At 43.0% G+C, this 9033-nt stretch overlaps 1 long non-coding RNA gene across 1 annotated transcript; it reads right to left on the minus strand.

Annotated features, from left to right (window-relative positions):
* Window positions 1-3522: 3522 nt before the first annotated feature.
* LOC142501120 (uncharacterized) lies at window positions 3523-8247 on the minus strand. Its single transcript, XR_012803414.1, has 3 exons — window positions 8083-8247; window positions 4325-4387; window positions 3523-3724 (listed from the first exon to the last, which is right to left on the minus strand). It is a non-coding gene; the product is annotated as an uncharacterized LOC142501120 (long non-coding RNA).
* Window positions 8248-9033: the final 786 nt, after the last annotated feature.

Consider the following 9033-nt stretch of genomic DNA (forward strand, 5'->3'; position numbering starts at 1 on the left):
CTGGCTCCTGTGAGCCTTCTGCGCAGGCGCGAGCACTTGTAATGGCGGACCCCGCTAGCCGGGTGCGCCGCCGGGACTCCGGGGACTCGGAGCGCTCCCTGCTCCGGCCCCCACCTTTGCGCCGTGCCGGCGGGTGCGTCGCTGCCTCCGGCGGCACCCGCGATCTCTCAGCACGCTACAGAGGGGGTCTCTGGGCCCAAAAAGAGACCGGGACTACACACAGATATAGGAGTGCAGTTTGTGAGAAGTGCAAATGAAATACTTGTATTACCAATATTGAAGGACCGAATAATAAGAGGTCTTAATTAATATACACACAAAATGTAAAGTGACTAAACATACGTGAATATATATATTAAACAAACCCTCTGACGGAACTGCAGCTCTGAAGAAAGGTCGTTTTCAAACAACACAAAGAAATGCAGCAAGAAAACAAAGCACAAGACCATTAGAGCATGTGTAATGGACACAAAAATACAAAAAACAACCTGTTTTAACACTGGTTGTGTTTCAGGTATTTGTGTGTGTGTCCATTACACATGCTCTAATGGTCTTGTGCTTTGTTTTCTTGACACCCTCCCCCCCCCCAACCACCACCAACCGCAGTGAGGATGTCTTCAGCGCCCAGCAGCAGCTCGGCAAACTCACCCAGCTCAGACGGCGGCTCCGATCACAACCTCCCCACCCCCTGTGACTCTCGGTGAGACTGGAACTGCAGGAGGTGCAGAGGCAGCGCAACAAGATCACGGAAAGCAACGTATCACATGATCCAATGAATGATGCTGACAACCGTAGCGCAGCTCCCATAGTGCTGAGCATAAAGGTGTGGTCTGGTGCACATTTAATATTTTTTTCCCCAAAAAAATATTTTATTAAATCAAGGGTACATCTTAGAATCAAGGAAATATGATATATATATATATATATATATATATATATATATATATATATATATATATACAGTGTTCGACAAACCTATACATTTGCTCGCCCCGGGCGAGTGGATTTAACCCCCGGGCGAGTAAATATTGGCCCAAGCAGCACACGTTTGGTACTAGGTGGCGAGTAGATTTTTTTGTGTGGCGAGTAGATTTTTTGGTGATTTGTCAACCACATATATATATATATATATATATATATATATATATATATATATATATATATATATATATATATATACCACATACATATATACTAGGATATAGATCACAAATATACTCATTCTCATGATGCAGTTAATATTATGGGAATCTCTACCTTTAACATCTAGTTTTAGGAGCTTAAAATACTGTAGCTGTGGATAAAAAGCTACCTACGAGCTGGTCAACCTGTGACTAACAGTACATCGCTATTTCTGATTGGCCAGAAGCGAAATGCTTCCCGGGAGACACGTAGGAAGGGGGCATTGGATGGGCGTGTTTAAAACCTTGGTTCTGCACATGAGAACCTAAAGTGTTATATATTCCCCTAACCATGGCCTCCGTTCTGCCCATCACCTACACCTCTTCTCTCTCCCTCCCCTCACACATCTACAGGACTGCATTTCTTCTTATCTTGTTACCTGTTATTTATATTATTTGTTATTTATATGATTACCATGTGTATGACTACTGTGAAGCGCTATGTACATGAATGGCACTATATAAATAAAGACATACAATACAATACAATCTTGTATATCATTCTGTTCATTGCATGTCATTTCCTCATGGTGCCACCAGGCGGACTATATTGGCCCTATATAAATGGTAATAATGCTGTATTATGCTCATTTATACCCATTTCAGTTCTGAGTGACAGTAACATGAAGTTTAAAATAGTTCCCCCCATTTCTGCAATATGCTACTGTTTTTTTTATTTTGGAGGGGGGGGAGTGGTTGCTAATTGTTTTTCTAACCTAATTGTGTAACATTGTATAGCCTTTGCAGCTTAAGGCTGCGTCCACTCTGCCGCTGACCGCACTCATGCTTGAGAGCGGTGACATCACCAACTCTACAGGCATGAGCGCTCGGCTGTCCGGCATATTTTTTTTCTGAGCGGGGGGCCGGGGGCGTGCTCGAGCTGTGACTGGCGCTGATTGGTTGAGGCGGTCATGTGACCCTTCAGCATGCCTGGAAGACAAATTCATCTGTCTCGTCTAGCGCCCGCGAGCGTATGGGCACGGGCGTGAGCATGGCCGGACACATTGAGTTTCATATAACTCAACGCGCCAAGCATAGTCAGCAGCAGCAGCGTGGACGCAGCCTAAAAATACTTTGTTCTGGGCTGTGGGAATTCTTTTAAAGCAGAGGCAGGTAGCTCCAGTCCTCGAGGGCCACCAACAGGTCAGGTTTTCAGGATATCCCTGCTTCAGCACAAGTGTGCTGAAGCAAGGATAACCTGAAAACCTGTACTGTTGGTGGTCTTCGAGGACTGGTGTTGCCGACCCCTGCTTTAAAAGCATTGTACGGTACTTTGCCAGTATTAGGAGCATAAAGGTGATTCAGGTTCAAGATAACTTTACACATAGTTTCTAAAAACAGCGCTGGAATTTAACTTCAGGTGCAGTTTTGCTTTAACATGTTCTGGCCACACCTTGAAATCTTGCCAAGATGCAAGTACAGTATACAGTATACAGCCACCACCCAAATATCTGGTCTCGTACGGTTACTAGTAAATACAACATGTACTTAACAAAGTACACTCTCCAAAAGGGGGCAGGGTGCAGTTGATGAGACACACCACTTGTCTAATTGGCCACGCCAATTTATATTGAATTGCTAATTATTCTGACAGCATGCTGCAGTTTAACGTGAGATCTTTACAGTGCTAGGAATTCCAGACAGCTGATACAAAGGTCTTGTACTTTCCCATCTTTAGTGCATTCGTGAATCACTTGCAATCTTTACTACTATATATTACTTTGCCCCAATTGGTTGGAGTTCTGTCTAAATATATTTCTCCACAAACTTGGATAAATTCTACCATTCTCTTCGGACGGCCCCATAGTAATACGTTAAATAATAGTTATCCTTTTAAAGCTAAATATGAATGTTTGGTCCTATCTGCCCTCGTACAAACGAACGACTCCGGTTTAAAATATTATTGTTCAGCGGTAGTATTGAGGCACATATTTTAATGAGTTATGGTAAGCTCACCCAGTACATATAGCACATGGGTGGCCAACTCCAGTCCTCAAGGGCCACCAACAGGTCAGGTTCTAAGGATATCCCTGCTTCAGCACAGGTGGTGCATTCATTGTCCGAGCCACTGATGTCAGCCACCTGTGCTGAAGCAGGGATATCCTTAAAACGTAGCCTATTAGTGGCCCTTGAGGACTGAAGTTGGCCACCCCTGATATAATACGGTGTAGTGTTTTATCATCTTTTACTAGAGTGTCGTTGGAGTGACCAAATATGCCAAACAAAAACATCAGCGTACATTCAAGGTCGCTATGAAAACTTTCGTTCCCACACACCGGTTTGGTATTTATGCTGGATTGGGATAACAGATGCTATAAAACAAAACATGCTATGACCGAAATAAAAGGGATATTTTAGTTTATTTGCACCGCAAAAAAATTTATTTCAGGTTTTGTACGTTCTTAGATTAATTAAAATAAACGCTTTGGTGATTATTTCAGAACGTTCTGCAGCTTATTTCCATCCACCGGGAAGTTTATCCTTCACCTGCCCAGACACCTGGTCACATGTTTTCTGAGCAGTTTGGCATCCTTGGTCGATAGCTGTTAAACAACAAAAGGAAAGAGTGTCATTATTAGACTGTGCTAGGCCTTCTGTGTACAGTATGTCGGGAGTCAAAGTACAAATAGTGTGTAACATGCTGTATATTGTAATGATGCCGCCTGCAATCTATAGCTGCCAGCACCTCATTTACTTGAATCCCACTGCACAATTTAATTAACACATAGATGCACACGCATTAAGGGACTGACGCACCGTCTAAAACAGATTTGCTTATACGTGCAATGATATACACATACATTGGCACAGATGTGTGATAGCATGCTGTAAGCCAGGGGTGCTCAACTCCAGTCATCATGCCCTCCCTCCACAGGTCTGTTTTTCAGAATATCCCTGCTTCAGCACAGCTGGCTCAATCAGTCCCTGCTTCAGCGCAGGTGGCTCAATCAGAGGCTCAGTCGAAGACTGAGTCTCTGATTGAGCCACCTGTGCTGAAGCTGGGATATCCTGAAAGCCTGACCTGTTGGGGGGGCGGGGTTGAGGACTGGTTGAGCACCCCTGCTGTAAGATAGGGAAACTGTAAACCTGTGCTGTGTTGCCCATGTTTACGCTGCAACACAGATTTGCCATATCTTACTTACCCTGCTGTCCTGCATCTGTCACTTTGGTGACGCAGTCCTGGACCACCTGTTCACCTTGCTTTGCTGAAATAAGAAATACCATTATTATGTTTCTGGAACTGTTAGCATTATACAGCATAAAGTAAAACATAAGTGCGGGCAAGTAACGAGTTCTGTATATTTCAGTATTTCTGATGTATTCTCTCGGCTCCATATATTTGATGGGAAAAATATGATGTCATCTACTGAGAGATTCGGGTCATTTCCTCGTAGTACTTGGAGATGTTGCTTAAACTGAACCATTAGAAACTAGATGTGAGACAGTCACCCTGTTAGTTACTGAGTGTCCGTGAAAGCACCAGAGACAATGAGGATGATTAGGTACACACGGCTCCTCTCATATTCTTGTCTGACCGTCTCACGCCTGACAGAAGATAGCTGAACTAGGAATGCAGCACTCACATGGTCTTGTGAATTTTCAGGGAAATTTATTATTTATACGATCCGCATCTATAGGGTCACTCCTGACACACCCGTGATAATTACATTCTTAAAGGTGCACCAGCTTTTAGTGAACCTTAACTGTATACAGTGCTCACACTGATGGTGCTACTGCCTTCTGTGTCTGTAAGTTCCCCACACTTACCACTTAGATTGTAAGCTCTTGGGTGCAGGGACTCCTTTTCCTATTGTTTTATGTCTGAAGCGCGAATTCCCACTGTGTTATATTATTATGTCACGTGTATTGTAATGCGCTTTGTACCTGAATGGCGCTATATAAATAAAGATATACATAAAACTACCAGCTATATATTAAGCACTAATGTTGAGGGCTAGGGATAAATGTATTGTAACTCAAATATATTCCCAAACCTGAGGCACACCTGTTGATAATTGTGTCCCTTGCGTACTATAAAGTAGCCTGTATTTTGTTCCGTGTATATACAGTGCACCGGGCCGGACTTGGACCTTCTGAGGCTTTTGGCCGTCAATTTAAGAGACCCCGGAAATTAGAAATAGATTTATTACTCTGACTGAAGGGACCATTGAAAATATAAACCTGACACTGAAATGACTGAAGGCGTTATACTAGCGTTGTTATACACAGAGACGACGACGTACAGATAAAATCCAGTGTGTGCACATCACATTCATTTTAATATTAAAACATTTCCTTCGGGATTTTTGGAGAGCAAAGTCAGTGATGATTTCTTCAGAGGATAAGCCACGAAGTTTGTCACTTTCGATGCACGTGATGCTTACAGCCATATTTGATACGAAAGTAGTCATATTTATGGAGAATCTTCTTTTCCCCAAATCTTTATTTATCGTCTGATTTTAAAACTTGAAATTAATTCATTTTTTAATCTATTTTTGAGGACCCTCATATTGTGCGGCCCTAACTCAGGGGAGGGCAACTCCAGACCTCAAGGGCCACCAACAGTTCAGGTTTTTAGGATATCCCTGCTTCAGCACAGGTGACTCAATTAGTGATTGAGCCACCTGTGCCTACGCAGGGATATCTCTCTGCTTCAGCACATATCTCTGCTTCAGCACATATCTCTGCTTCAATCACTGATTGAGACACTTGTGCTGAAGCAGGGAATCCCAAAAACATGACCTGTTGGTGGCCCTTGAGGTTTGGAGTTGCCCTCCCCTGCCCTAAGCTGTAGCTTAGTTAGTTGATGCCTAAATCCGGCACTGCCAGTATGTACATAGTACAAAACCAGAATGTTCCCTGCCCGAATAACAATCCTGAACCAACAATATTTTTAGAAAGCCTCACCCCGACTTTGATGCTCCGTGATAAAGAGATTGCACACACCCAGAAACAACATTCGGGAGACGCATGGATTGGTTACCACTGCTCTGTTATATTGCTGCAGGGTGTTGGATGTAGAAGCTGGATATGAAATTAAATTGGCTTCACAAACCATACACACAATGCTCGGAAATGTAATATCATGAGTGCTTCTGGCCCGTGAATACATGATCAAGGTGAATCTCTTTGTCCTCTACAAAAGATAAATATTATCCGCCCAGGTGCGTCTCTGAGCAACAAAATGGAAATAGGGCATTGCTGTGATCTGATAAAAGGGATTTATTCTTCTGACATGGAAATTGAGTTGTTTTAGGTTCTCTTATGTTGTGAAAAAGATTTGAGGTCAACATATTGTAGTCTAAAGGAGGAGTGATCCACGCCTGTTCTCAAGACCCCTCCCCCCACCCCAACAGGTCAGGTTTTCAGGATGCCCAGCTTCAGCACAGGTGGCTCAATCAGTCCCTGCTTCAGCACAGTCATCGACTGAGCCTCTGATTGAGCCACCTGTGCTAAACTGGGATATCCTGAAAACCTGACCTGTTGGGGTGGGAGGATATGAGGACTGGAGTTGAGCACCCCGGCCTAAAGTGATTTTTTTAGCTATCATTATGCCCCGTGTATTGCTAGCAGGGTTGTATTGCGGTGTACAGTAATATTAGTATAGTACAGCAATGATAAAGTATACCTACCAATACATTCATTTTAAACCATAAGCCCATCATGGTGACATTGCCCAACAATAAGCCTTTTGCTATCTGCCACCTTTAATTATAGAAGGGCAGGCGAGGTGTGATATTTTAACACTTTACAAGTTACGTTGCCGTTTGGAAGTTTTTCAGGCTGCAATGTATTCTGGTTCCATACATACAGTATATGAAAGATGACAATGAAATGAGTGGGCATACCTGCCTTAATTCCTCCGTTTATTATATTGTTCCTTGAGAATGACGTACCCCACCTAATGTATTTCTTTGGATTTAGCTAACTATATTGTGAGTAAAATAAAAATGAACAGGGATCATATTGGAAGGGGAATGAGCGGTTGGTATTTTTAAAATATCTCCATAGAGTTTGAGTCTTAAAAGCTCAGGTACACTGCAGTGCATAGTTCTGTAGTTTTCTGTAGTTCTCATTCCACAACCTACAAACAATCTTTCTAAGCCAGGGGTGGCCAACTCCAGTCTTCAAGAGCCACTAACAGACCAGGTTTTAGGGATATCCCTGCTTCAGCACAGGTGGCTCAATCAGTGGCTCAGTCTGATTGAGCCACGTGTGCTGAAGCAGATATAATGAAAACCTGACCGGTTGGTTGCCCTTCAGGACTGCAGTTGGCCAGACCTGTTCTAAACCTTAACAGCTGAAGAAATACGGTTAAAATACAATGATATATAGATCATTTAAGATTTATGTAACATAAACAAAGTGCATAAAGTTCACTAAAAAGTCAAAGATATCAAATGGACGCTAGCAGTGCACTGGCACTTGATTATACAGTAGTACAGGAGTGGAAAACTCCAATTCTCAAAGGTCATCAACAGGTCAGGTTTTAACGATATCTCTGCTTCAGCACATGGCTCAGTGGCTCAGCTAACGACTGAACCACTGATTGAGACACCTGTGCTGAAGCAGGGATATCCTTAAAACCTGGCCTGTTGGTGGCCCTAGAGGACTGGAGTTGGCCACCCCTGCTGTGGCACAATATTTTTAACCCCCTTCTCTGCCACAAGGTACATCGCTATCTGGTAGCAAAGGGGTTAGGCAATTCTCTAAATTCTCTTAGAGACTTTTTTTGGTACATCATAATAACGAACAAGGGGTGATCACACGTAAAATAGGCTGCTATAAACAGAAGTCACATCTTAAGTTCGGAAATAAGAAGGTAAATATGCTCAGTACTACTAAATCGATACTACGCAGGTGTATCGATACTGTACATTGCTTGGGAAGCTCGCCTTACCTGTATCCTGTGCTTTTTGTTGAGCTTGGTGCTGGAGATCAGAGAAGCCTTTGCCAAAGCCAGACATGGTTGGTATTGTGGTATCTGGTATGGGAGATGATAGAACAGGGAATACTAGTCTATGCTATAGCTTTGCCGTTGCAACTTGCACTCCTATATAAAGCAGGAGCCCCTCCCAGTAACAGCTGGGCAAAACATTTTCCATAGCTACTGCTTATGGTGTGCGGTGCCTGGATGATATTGCTAATTACAATGTAAGGTGAAGAGTAACACTGTCATCTGTATTTTCCCCAGGGGCAAAAAACAGCAAGTCTGCAGTATTTTTCCACATCGTCCAAACGTAAAGTTTGTTGTGGTTTTGATAATAATCTGGTTAACATCTTTATTTTGGCACGTGTTAAAAACGGTTATTCACAGCTGACAATAACAATATTCCAGCCCGCGCACACCTCTTCTGTACCCTTCTAACGCTCCCTAACACAGAGAGGGAAATGTGACTAGAGATGGCGGAGCGGTCCACATACGTTCCTCAAAATTGCCATTCAAAATCCGTTCCGCGGTATAAAATCCGCCGACAGATTGTTACAGTTTCAATCCACGCGGATTAATCCAAAACCGCCATTGGATACAATCCATCTGCTGATTGTCAGTGTTAAAAATAAATAAAATCCGCACAAGGCGAATCGCCGTTTTTGAAAATGATCCGCGGAAATCCACGGCCCAAAGGAACCGTCCAATCCGAGGTGGATCCAAAACCACCAAAAAATATTCCCATCTTTAATTGTGGCTAGAAAGGTTATACATTCCCTCCCAAGTATAGGACAGAGATATAGCCAACATATAATTCCCAGAATCTCGAGTGTGCCGTTTATTCGCCATGTGACGCAGCTGTCACAGTGTGAGGTGACGAGGACGACTACTTTTTTTTTTTTTACGATCCACTGTACCATT

This window comes from Ascaphus truei, chromosome 8 (assembly GCF_040206685.1).
Source record: "Ascaphus truei isolate aAscTru1 chromosome 8, aAscTru1.hap1, whole genome shotgun sequence".
Taxonomy (NCBI): Eukaryota; Metazoa; Chordata; class Amphibia; order Anura; family Ascaphidae; genus Ascaphus; species Ascaphus truei.